This window comes from Musca domestica, unplaced genomic scaffold (assembly GCF_030504385.1).
Source record: "Musca domestica strain aabys unplaced genomic scaffold, Musca_domestica.polishedcontigs.V.1.1 26, whole genome shotgun sequence".
Lineage (NCBI taxonomy): Eukaryota > Metazoa > Arthropoda > Insecta > Diptera > Muscidae > Musca > Musca domestica.
This window is the reverse complement of record NW_026712283.1, coordinates 8174019-8187881: the sequence shown is the minus strand read 5'-3', so window position 1 is coordinate 8187881 and position 13863 is coordinate 8174019.

Here is a 13863-nt window from a genome sequence, read left to right as displayed (position 1 = left end):
GGCGTCTCCATAGACGCCATGGAAGGAGTCTCCATAAAGGCGTCTCTATAGACGTGAGAAAGGTGTCTATGGCACCAAGAAAAGAGGTATCGATATATGAACAGGAGAGAGTTGAGCTTTGTAGACGCAGGCATAAGGGCATTGGGAGAGACGTCTCGTAAGTCGGCAGTAAATGCATTCCTTGGAAATGTGTCTTCACATATGTCAGGACACATAGAGGTCAGGAAAGGTCTCTGCCTAGATGCCAGGAAATGTGTCTCTGTAGACAACAGGGAAGACGTTCCCGCAAACGCAAGAAAGGATTATTCATAGAAATGTGCATAGAGGACATAGCCGCCATGAAAAGCGTGTCCACATACCTAACTTGCGGCATCTCCATAGGCGCCAGGAAAGCATTTTTCAGTATATTCCAATTTTTTGAAATTAAGGACAAAATCCTTGGACCAAAATTTCAACCCTGACTCTTAAAAGAATTTCAAATGCCTCTTAAAGCCTCAACTTCCGAAAAGGACTATTTCCTGTAAAAATCCGACATTTATGTTCAAGTGTCCAAATATTTTTTTTTATTTCTCCCTGCCAAACTTTAAAATCTTGTATCCTTTTTTTGGGTTGTATCCTTCTTTTGCTCTGCCACCCGTTGTTGACATTAAGGAAGCAACAAAATTCTTGGCTTGACTTGAGTCATTCGGATGATTACTTTTTCGAAAGTCCATAGATGAGACTGAAATAACAACATAACAATGTTATTCTTGTTGTTGCTTAAGTGTCGTTAGGGTTTTGTCCAATGAATAGTCGTCCGTCTGTCCGTCCGTCCGACCAACTGACTGACTGAATGTGATTATATTCATGCAACAATATCCTTTAAAATAGAACATGATTTCTATGACAATGACTTTTGCATTGCCGTCTGCCTGCTAGCCTGCCAGGCTGCCAACCAGGACAATATCTATCTCAATTCCGGTATTGGTGTTAGTTGTTATTGCTCTCTGTATGTGTGTATGTGTTCTCCCCGTATAGTATATGCACATTACAATGGTGTCAGAGGTTGTGTCATTACACAAATTCTAGTAGCACTCCAACATTGTTGCAGCTGTTGTTGTTGTTGTTTTTATTATTGCAACACTATGTATATGCCTAGCTTAAGGCTGAGGGAGAACACTCGAGTAGTGTTTGGCATTTACCAAAGCCTTTTGCATGCCATTCCATAACCGGAAGGGTAATAATAAATAAACAGTAGTAGCATCAGCAGCAACAGCAACAGCCGAGCATCAGGATCAGAACAACAGAACGACAATAATAATCTAATGTAATTTTTGTGCTGAAGAGTTGATGAAAGGACCTAGCCGGGTTTTGTGAACATTTTGCAAAAAGCAACAATTTGTATGTAGGAATATTGCTTGGGTTTTGTGGAAATTGCTTTGAGACTTTTCTAGCATGGAATTGTTTTAAATTTCTAATTTCCTTTTGGCCTCCTCCTGGGGTAGGGGTGATATATCGATCGTATGCCAGAGATATTGGTTGTTTGGTTTTAAATTACTGGGCGAAGCAATTTTGTGCTTTAATCGAAATGAGGTGGTAACATGCAAAAAATATATTCATGGGACGTTGCATATCTTCATTTTTTTCGGTTATGGGGGAGGATTGCGTTAGGAGTAATTAAAAATAAAGAGGAATTAAATGGCGTTGCAAGCATACCAATTTTTGATATGAAAGCCTAGAGCGATCTTAGGAGGCTGAACGGTCTATTAATAGGCGAGCTGAAAGGAGACTCTATAGAAGAGCTAGAGGGAGTATCTACACGAGATGGAGGCGGAGACTCTATAGACGAACGCGATAGTCAAAATAGGTGAACTGGAGAGAGTTAAAAGACGTCGAGTTAAAAGCAGTCGCTATGGACGTGCCTTGTCAGAAGAGGCATGAAAGGCCGCCAAGAAAGGAGGAAGTCTCTACGCGAGCTGGAGGCGAAGTCTCTATAGAAGAGCGCGAGAGTCGGAACAGGTGAAATAGAGAAGGTAGAAAGTGGTCGAGTTGAAAGCAGTCCCTATGGACGTGTCTTGTCAGCTTTATGAAAAATTTAAGTAGGTTAAAATTTTAGTGGGTTACTGTTGTTGCGCGGCTGTACTAAATCCTGCACCGGTATGACCTGATTTGAATATTCTATGGACTTTTAGTATAATCTATTTCGATCTGAAAGGGGTCTTTATAGGTGAATATATAATTGTAGGTGAATTTATAATTTGAATATTCTATGAACTTTAAGTATAATTTATTTCGATCTGAACGGAGTCTTTATAGGAGTCTATATAGCCGAGCATATAAGACTCTCCATAGAAAAGCAATAGGAAGTCTCTATAAACCAGCTGGAGCCAGAGTCTCCGTAGACGAGCTGAAGGTAGTATCTGAAGACGACCGCGGTAGTAGCAATCGATCAGTTGGAGCGTGTTGAAAGAGGTCGAGTTTAAAGCAGCCCTTATGATCGTGCCTTGTCCGAAGAGACTCTTTATAGACGCCAGGAAAGGCATCACCCATGAAATATCTTTTTATAGACGTCATGAAAAGAACTTCATGAAACCTTAAATCGTGCGTTAATGTTGTTTTCCGGTCATACCGATTCCCAGACGGATATGTCCCAATTTCAATATTCTATGGACTTTAAGGGAAATTCATTTTCATCGGAAGTAGTAGTGATATTCACTGAGGAGCGAATCGTCAAATAAACTCATGTGGTTCAAAAATATGCAGTTCAAAAATTGCCATTTTGAGAAATTTATCATCTCATTCCGAGGTAGGAGTCTCTATAGATAAGCTGAATGGAGTCTGTATAGTCGAATTATGTAGGCGAACTGAAAGGAGTCTATATAGAATGGCAGAAAGGAGTCTCCAAACTCCAGAAGAGCTGTAGGGAATCTTTATACACGAGCTGAATGGAGGGTATCTAAAGACTAACTAAAGAAAGTTCCTGTAGACGAGCGCCAGAGACAGAATAGATAAACTAGAGAGAGTTGAAAGAGGTCGATTAGAAAGCAGTCCTTTAGGATTTGCCTTTGGAAAAACTGAGAAGATGCATCTCCATAGACGCCATGAAATGAGCTTTATGGGACCTTAAATAGTTCGTTTTTTTGCGCACCTACCATAGAGATTGAACTTAAATATCCTATATTTACCCAACACCTAATGTTGGAACAAATATTGCAATATGCATTCTTTGAATATAACTGGGGAATATTTTCGGCTTCTTGGAAAGTTAACAGAAGGAGTAGTCCGATCTACTCCCATCTTCACACCAAATCAAAGCTCATATTGCTTTTATATATTCACAATTTTGAACCACTGTGTGGGAGGTATCTGAGATGGAGAAGGCCACCCATCTTCCACCAAATCTGGTATTGGTAAAAATATTGGTATGTGCCAAGCTCTAATAGAATCGCAAGCTCATATTGCTTTTAGGTATTCACAATTTTGAACCACTGTGTGGGAGGTATCTCAGATGAAGAAGGCCGATCTATTCCATCCTCTTTCAAGACATAAACTTGGTAGAAATATTTGTATATGCGAAATTTAAAGGCAGTCTAACTTTTCTATCACATTTTATACGAGTTAAGATTATTCAAGCCTTCTTGGCATCCTCAACATTCTAAAAAGTGGACCGATATGAGTAATTTTCTCTATGAATGATTTTGGATGAACGTCAAAGATTTTTATCAATTTTCAAAGCTCTATACTAAATATGGCAAAATATAAAGAGTGAGATGAAAAAACTGCAACCAAATTCAGATTGCTGTCATTTCTAAGCCACTCGTCCGACAGCTGTTAAAATTATTCCAGTGACAGCTCATGATATGGTTTACAAACGTACAAAAGCATTTTGGTGGGAATTTTCCAGAAAAAAATTTTATTCGTGATAGAATTCAAGCGTGATAGTGTGATTTCTTTATATTTGGCTGGAAAACCATAGGGGGCTATTGTTAGAGCACTCCAGAATTTTAATGTGAATAAATTGTTTTGTGTCTCGTACCATTGCTCGTTATAGTGATACTGGTAGTATAGCCCGACGTCAAGGAAGTGGACGGAAGAAAACAGCAACATCAACAGAAATGGTTCGAAAAGTATAGAAGCGACTTCATCGAAACCCCCGTCGCATTGGCCGAAAAATGGCTCGTGAGCTGAACATATCGCAATATTCCATTCGGCAAATATTGAAAAATGAGCTCGGGGTAAAGCCATTGAAATTCCAAAAAGTTCAAGAACTTACACCGCAACAGAAAGAAAATAGACTCAAAAGAGCTAAAGAGTTGCTTCGCTTGGCCGAAAGTGGTGAACTGCCGAATTTGGTTTTCTCCGATGAGAAAACATTCGTTGTCCAGCAGTTTGTAAACAAACAAAGTGATCGTGTTTATTTGCCAAAGAAGTCAGCTGCAAATGTGCACCTTAGGTTGCCACCAGAACTCAAGCGCCGGCCATGGTGATGGTGTGGGCTGCCATAACAACCGATGGTCGCTTTCCGCTTGTATAAATCGACCGTGGCATCAAAATAAATGCCAAATATTATCGCGAAAATATTCTGGAAGGTGTATTAACGCCTTGGGCACGCAAACATTTAGGCCGCAGACCTAGGACATTCCAACAGGACTCAGCATCATCGCACTCAGCACGCGCCACCCAAGAATGGTTACAAAATAAGGTTCCTCGCTTCATTTCCAGCACACAGTGGAAACCAAAATCTTCGGATACTAATCCGTTGGACTATTGTGTCTGGTATTTTGGAAAGCAAGGTTGGCAATAAAAAATACCAAAGTCTCGATCAACTCAAGCAAGCGCTTCGCCGGGAATGGGAAAAAGTTACCGCAGAGCAACATTTGGGCAGCGTGTGACAATTCCATTGGATATTTAAAGGCCATAATTTTTGTTAGATGTGACCAATTCGAACAATTCTAAACTTATTCTAAAATTCGATGCCATTTCCTACATTTTTGCTTCGATCGTCGATTTTGACAAATTTTGTCAATTCAGAATGCCCTCTTGACATAAAGGAATAAAATCTAAAGAAATCGCATGAAAAGGTATTAATAATTACGTTAATATAGATTTTGTAGTATTTTGTGACATTTTTTATTTTTTCATATTGTTTATCGCATGCTATTTTTTTAATTTGACTTATAATATTTTGTAATATTTTTTCACCTTACAACACAGGTTGGGATTATTATATACAGATTGCAATTATCGTCCGATCCTCACGAAAATCTTCACAAGAGTACGGTTAGGCTCAGAAGGGCTAGGCCTATTGTTTTCAAAGATGTCCGCAATATATTACGGGTTGCAATTGACCAACAACTAAAAATTTTCCTGATTTTGCAGCCGTTATAAAGGTCACAAAAAAAACCAAAGGACACGAAATCTCACATGAAGTTAAAGTTTAGGACAGCGGGTGGAATGGACCGCTACTTTTGTGTGAAAAAATACTAACATTACTTACAGGCGATATCCGAAATAAACAAATCATATAAATGGGTCTTAATTTTTTTTTTTTCATTTGAGATGATCGCAAAATATTTAGGGGTTCAAATAAACCAAAAACAGAATTTTTTTTCCAAAATAGATTTCGACGTAAGAGGGCTTCTAACATATTTTAGTGTTGTAGGGTATCACATGGTCGACCCCGCACAACTATAGCCTTTGCTTACTTGTTTTTTGTTGACTCGCATGAGGATTTTAATTTTGGACCAAAGTATTGGTCGTATTTTTATCTGAAAAATCTTAATCAGAAAAATATTTAAATTTTTCAATATTTCAATGTAAACTTTAAAAACGCCGAATACGGGTCTTCCTTTTATAGCCTCAAGACATATGGCTACATTCATACGGGCAAAACGCCCGATTTCCTTTAAACTTCTCATATTCCAATATTTTTATTAACCCAATAGCTGCTGTGAAGGAAGGATATATCGGTCCACTTCATGTGCTACCTCCCCACAACGGGTCAATTTTTTTAATGACCATGAAGCAGGAAAAACGTCAAATTCCTTGAAACTCAGCAGATTCCAATATTTCTATCAGCACAAGTTCTGTTGTGTAGATGGTAGATGTCGGATAATTGTAGATGTGCTACCTCCCTCAAAAGAGATAAAAAAAATTGGATTAAAGCCCTCATAAAATGCTAAAGTAGAAGCCGATTCATTCTAACATTCACACATTACAATATATCCACTAATACAAGATCTGGCGTGAAGATGGAATATATCGGCTCACTCTTTCAGATACCTTCCCCCACAAAGGATCAACATTTACTATAATTATTTTCAAACTTAGTTTATCTAAATATTTATCTCAACTAGAGCTCTGATGTGATTATGAAATTTATAGGCCCACTCCTTTTGGTACCTCCCCCACAAGGTTTCAACATTTGAAATAATAATAACTGTTGAGACATGCGAAAAAAAGACAGAGATTTTCATCAGATTTAGACCTGATAGATACTCGGGCCACTCCTTCTGGTTAAACTTTTGACTTACAATTGTATTATAAATAAGTGTTAGATTTTCTTTATTTTTTTCACAGTCCAATATTTTTATCAGTAATAGAGGAAATGGAATACTTGAGTTCGCTGTAGCTGGTATATCCCGCACATTTGCATATTTTCTAAAAATGATCCGAAATCTCATACGAAGTACTGGAAGTAGTCGATATGTGCCAAATCTGGCACCTCGCAATATTTATATCAGACTTAGTTCAGAGAAGAAATAACCAACATTTACCAATGCTTTCGGAACCTCCTCCAATAAGCGTCAAAAGCTTGAATAATCATAACACAAGTCAATATATACGTAAAACAATACATTGGCTGATGGTTTATCATCTGTCGGCAAAACCGATTTATACTTTTTAACTTGTTTCAGATCAAATTTCATAAACTGCTGGATTCCGCCAGTTTTGTGTGCTAATAAGCTAAATTGTGGCAATGCCTTTCGGAGCGATTCCTGGGTGCTCGACAGACAAACAATTTGATTTACCATTTCGAAAGGGGCTCATCCCTTTCAAACCACCCCGTGACTTCGCCGAAAACTGAGCTGTAAATGTAATTATTTGTCATCAGAACAGTGTTGGCTTGTTTGTTCCGGATACCATAGAATTCTGTTACAAAATGGTCAGGTTTAATCCCATTATTGTTGTTTTTACAAAAACAAACTTTGTTTATTAGTGACGAACGATGGTAATGTTTACTAGGGGGTAACGCAGGGAATACATAGGTTTCGGAAAGAGCCACCAATCCTCATCAAATCTTTTGTCTTTTGTCTGGGATATTCTCCCCAGAAGTTATTTTATTTTAAACATAACTTCTAAGACAAACAACATTTTTTACCCAAGTTTTTATAAAAAACAATAATAAAGGGATTAAGCCTGACCATTTTGCAACAAAATATTTTTGATCACTATACGACCTAGCGTTAGTTCTGTGACAAATTGAGTTATTTTGAAAGCATTAACCACATGTTCATCCATATCCAATAGTTCTGCAATATTTTAATTCAATAAAGCTAATTTATTGAAATCTGATTACTAACTAACTTCCACCGACTAGACTAACAACATGTAGTTCAAAAGATTACATTCCCATTAATTTTCTCCAATTCCCAACCCAGTCAATATGTGTGAGTATCTTTAACCTTCGTGCATAACATATCATAAATCTTTTATAATTGCATTTTGCAATTCATAGAATCTTACATATTTTACAGATCAAAAATTTGAGCTTATAATATATAATGCTCTTTTTGAAAACATCAAATCTGACGCCTTACAACTTATCTTGATTAGTAATTGCATATTTTAATACAAAATTCCTAAACAATGGCACGCACGCACAAATACATCAACATTTGTGCACTATGAATTTAATATGGCTTCTGCTTCTTTGGAAACATCCATCCAGCTTTGTTATTTAATATCAAGTCGCTATTGTTGCATCAATCCCCAAACTCAATTCACATTGTCATTGCAGGAGCGTAAAAGAGTGAATGAGTGAGTGTATGAGTTTGGTTCTTGATTATGCCTTTTCTATTGATGCCAACCGAATATGCAATTTCTTAAGATATCACCATCATTGCATGGCAAGTGATTTGCTTTATCCGTTTTTCATTCATTCACTCATTCATTCTCTCTTGTTCGCATTTCCATGCATCCATTCTTTCAATAGAAACTTGTATTCAATTATTTCGTTGTTTTCCTTTTGTCTCAAAGCACCAAAAGCCCCATGGATCCGTTGGATGATGCTGATGGCATGACGAAAAAGATAGCTGAAATTTTGTTCGTCTTCATTCTTTTAAGATTATTGGGTAGAGTTTCGTTATTTACATTGCAGCTTATGCTTTCTGCGTTCTTTATCTCATCATCAACAGCATGCAAAAGAAGAAAAATTACTTTAATAATCATATTCATTGATGTATGTGTGTGTGTTTTTGGTTGCAGTGGCGGAACAGTGGGAGAGAAAAATTTTAAAAGTTTTGAAATAATTTAAGCCCCCACCGCACTTTCGTACTTTATAAGACGTATTTAGCATTTCGGATAAGAAATAAACTCGCGAAGGATTCGCAAAATATGTAGAGTTAAGATTTCACATGTCGTTCTTTTTAAGAAGAAAAAAGTCACCAGGTATCAGATCTGAAAATCTCTCAAAGAAATGATCAATAAAAATTTACATATATTTATTTGGATTTTTAAAATTTCTCAATTTCTGGTGTCTTGAAGATCTAATATCATCCCCTAAAGGGCAGAAGGCCATTTTCAAACAAGTATACAAAGGCTATAGTCGTGCAGGGCCGACCATGTGATACCCTACCACACTACAATATGTTAGAAGCCCCCTCATGTTCAAATCCATTTTGAAAGATTTTCGTCACGGAGCACTGCCCAGATATTATCCTTAGCATTTTGACCAGGGACATTTTCCCAATATTTACGCACACCGTCGTGGATTTAGTTGTGTGGTCCATTTTACAGCTAAATACAATCCAATGGTCATCCAAAAGGCTAGACTTCTTCTTTGTCTTTAACTCCCTTCTCAGATGTGTCGATTGGCTTCAATTGTGTGATCAGGATTTTTATACCCTACAACACTATGTGTTGGGGGTATTATAAGTTTGATTGGGCCAAAATTTATGTAACACCTCGAAATATTGGTTTCCCACATAGGAAAGTATATATGGATCTTCCTAGCTCGCCGAGCTGAGTCGATCTAGCTATGTATGTCCGTCCGTCCGTCTGTCCGTCTGTCCGTCTGTCCATGTTAATTTGTAATCACTCTACAGGTCGCAATTATGACCCGATCTTCACGAAATTTAGAATGTAGGTGGGGTTGAGGTCAGAATAGAACCCTATTTCTTTTGGAGATGATCGCCAAATGTTTAGGGGTTGAAATGGACCAAATACTGAAAAAATGTCGAATTTTGCAGTAGCTATACAGGTCGCAATTATAGACCAATCGACGCGGAATTTCGCATGTAGCTAGAGTTTAGGGCAGGGAAGAAGCCTACCAATTTGGGTGGTCATCGGATAATATTTAGCGGATAAAATAGACCATATCTTTTGTGTTGAAAAAATTCAAAAATTTTCATTAAACCGCGAATATTTTAAATCCCGGCTAAATCACAAAGCCATGACAAGGCTACTTCTGATCTTTACATTGATGTTAACATCCAACAAATCGGATATATAGCAAAATATGTGCGATATATATGTCTATCAAAGAGGATATGCTTGAAAGATCTTTTATATGTTGAGAACGGCAGAATTGATTTCGACAGTTCTCATTAATTCAGAATGGCCTCTTGGCAGGAAAGAAAAAACGTCTAAAAAATCGCATAAAAATATCTCTCTATAGATGAAAATATTGATTTTGTAAAATTTTCTCATATTTTTTCAATTTTGTCATATTTTTGGCATATTTTCATTTTGATTTAAACATTTGGTAAAATTTCTACAGCTTACAAAACTAAGTAGTTGAGATATCAGGATATCACATACAGATCGCATTTATGGCCCGATCCTTACGAAATTTTGCATGGAGATAAGATGAGGGTCAGAATAGAAGCCTACTCTTTTTGGAGATAATCGCCATATATTTAAGGGGTTGAAATGGACCAAAAAACTGCAACATTTGTCAACAGGTCGTAATTATTGCCCGATCGTCACGCACATTTGGATGGGGGTTACCGGACATTGCAAAAGCCAAGCAGTTTTGGATGGCCATCCCAAAAATATTCAATGTGTGAAATAGTTTGCCAACTTTTGTAGACAAAATACGAAAATGTCCATTCCGGTGACTTTTTGGAGAATTCACAAATACAGGAAAGACGCACTTCTGACTATTTCGTTAACGCTGATTTCGTTGCGTTTCAGCCAAAAACCAATAATAAATGTTAATCTTTTGCCACGTCTGAGGGATTATAGGTCTTTGGGAAATATTGGTTCCAGATCTAGGAAGACCATTTACGTGCAACATGTACCAATAAATTGGAAACGAGCAAATTAGTTTAAGTTGCTATTATTCGAAAATTAGAGAATGAAACCTGATGGTTTTCTTTTATTATTTGTCACAATATCTTGTGGAATTCTTTCGAGTTTCTCGCCTATATAAACTGTATCGTTTATTATAGTGTTGTAGGGTATTCAACGGTCGGCCCCGCTCGACTGTAGCCTTTGCTTACTTGTTTTTTTCTGTTTTTGTTCATTTGAACCCCGAAATGTTTTGGGATCATCTACAAAAGCAAGAGGCCCCTCTGTATCTCCAGATTTAGACTCATCCATTTGATTTGGTTGTCTAGGATATTTTGCTATATTCGTCAACGAAACCAGCATAAAAAAGCTAGAAGTTCGCCTATTGTATATTTCGGATATCACATGTAAGTAATGTTGGTATTTTTTCACACAAAAGTAGTGGTCAATTCTAACCGCTGCACTATGGGTAAAAAGCATGATTTTTTGGCATAAAGTCATTTTTTTTTTGGTTTCATATTTTGAAATTTAACTGATTTCCTAAATGTAGATACCCATATTAGAAAAAAAAATGTTTAATATCAATACGGGTGGCAACCCTTTTTTGCTGGCGAGCTTTTAAAGTCAGCTGTTTGAAAGTCACTTTGTTTTGGTACAACTGGCGGTAAAGATCAGCTAAGTTCAAGTGCTTCTGATTTGACAAAATTGAAAAAAATAAAATGTGTAATTATGGAAAACGTTAGTGCAGGTATGTAAATTTAAGACGAGGTGCCCTTTTTGTCATAATTGTCTGTTGTTGTAATACTGTGAATTGTTTCGTTTATGTATAGCTTTATATAAAATCTATAAATTGTAGTTGTATTCCGTGGAGTGTAACTTGTGAATGGCAAAGCATTGCAAAAAGGTATAAATGCCAAGTTATTAACAAAAGTGTGTTAATTAATGAGTAACTAGCCTTTTTTGTTCTATTTTGTGCCAACACGTGTTTTGCAGATAAACATGTGTTTGTCCATGCAGCGCTTATTGAAATTTGGAGAAGCAACAATCGCTCAGAAGATGCACTTGTGAAATATGTGTTACAGAATATCAATAATATCAGTTTAAATGAAGACCAAATGCGTTTGATATCAAAACAAGTGAAAGATTTTGTTAATTATATAAAAAAGCATTTGCCAATGTGCATCCGTAAACTACAGCGATTTAAAACTAAACATTCAAAATGGCTTAGCAAAAGTATAATTATTGTAATGAATGAGCAGTATGTTTCTCCAAATCATCATAGCCGATCGGCCAGATCGGCTATATAGCAGCTACATGAAATAGTGCCCCAAATCATATGAAAATTCGTAGGTCATCTTGGGGGCATAAAAATGAATACAAATCAAATTTCACTTCAACAGCTTCATAAACAAAAAAGTTGGGCCAAATCGGCTATATAGCAGCTATATGAAATAGTGCCCCAAATCATATGAAAATTCGTAAGTCATCTTTGGGGTAAAAAAAATTAATACAAACCAAATTTCACTTCAATAGCTTCATAAACAAAAAAGTTGGGTCAAATCGGCCAGATCCGCTATATAGCAGCTATATGAAATAGTGCCCCAAATCATATGAAAATTGGTAGGTCATCTTGGAAGAATAAAAAATGCATACAAACCAAATTTCAATTCAATAGCTTTGAAATTAGAGTTTATGCCAAAATAAACGTAAAAAAACCCATAGTGCGCTGTCTTAAATTCTAACTTCATGCTAGATTTCGTGTCCTTTGGTTTCTATTTGTGACCTTTATAACGGTTGCAAAATCAGGAACATTTTGAGTTGCTGGTCCATTTCAACCCCTAAATATATTGCTGACGTCTTTGAAGCCCTTCTGAGCCTAACCCTACCTTTGTGAAAAATTTCGTGAGGATCGAACGATAATTGCAATCTGTATATAAATAATAACCCCAACCTGTGTTGTAAGGTGAAAAAATATTACAAAATGTACACTTCAATATTATAAGTCAAAATAAAAAAATCGCAGGCGATAAAAAATATGAAAAAATAAAAAATGTCACAAAATACTAAAAAATCTATATAAACATAAATATTGGTATATTTTTATGCGATTTTTTTAGATTTTATACTTTTATGCCAAACTGGCATTCTAATTTTACAAATTTTGTCAAAATCGCTCCAGCCATTCTGGAGATATAAGCATTCTAGCTAACATCCCCTTCCTTTGTATATACACATTGTATATATTTCGCTATATATATCCGATATATTTACTATCGGCATCGACGTAACGGTCAGAACTGGCCTGTTCGTCTATTTGTGATTTCGTCGGGATTAAAAATATTGGTGGTTTAATGGAAAATTTGACTTTTATTTAACAAAAATGTTATGGTCTATTTCACCCACTAAATATTACCCGATGGCCATCAAAATTGGAAGACTTCTAGCCACCCCTAAGCTCTAGTCCCATGCTAACTTCCCCTTCGATTGGTACATTATTGCAACCTGTAGAGCAACTGCAAAATCAGGAAAATTTTCATTCCATTTCAATCCCTAAATGTTATGCGATCGTCTCCAAAACAAATAGGGTTCTGTTCTGATCATATCCCCACCTCCATTTTCAATTTCGTGAGGATCGGACTATAATTGCGACCGGTAGAGTGATTACAAATTAACATGGACAGACGGACATACATAGCTAGATCGACTCAGCTCGGCGAGATAGGAAGATCCATATATACTTTCCTATGTGGGAAACCAATATTTCGAGGTGTTACATAATTTTTGGCCCAATCAAACTTATAATACCCCCAACACATAGTGTTGTAGGGTATAAAAACCGGTGAATAATGTAGCTACAGTCATCAAAATACCGAATATCGGGAGGTACCTTTATATGGGGGCTATACCAAACGTGGAACTACTTAACCTGTCTACTGGCAAAATATATATGTGTGCAAAATTTTAGCCTCCTATCTCAATTCGTTCGAAAGATAGCGTGATTACAACAGACAGACAGACAGATAGATGGCCATGGCTAAATCGCCTTAGAATTTTACACTGGTCAAGTATATATATACTTTGTTGGGTCTGACATAAGTATATAGAGGAGTTACAAACGGAACTACAAAATTAGTATACCCTCCATAGTATCGTGGAGTGTATAATAATGTCGGAAATAGCATCAAATTTTAGAATAAATTTAGATTTTTTCGAATGAAAAGGTCACACACTGCCCGAAGCAACTCTTTAGGTCTTTTGAGTCTATTTTATTTCCGTTGCGGGGTAAGTTCTTGCACTTTTTGGAATTTCAATGGCTTTACCTTGAGCTCATTTTTCAATATTTGCCGAATGGAATATTGCAATATTTTCAGC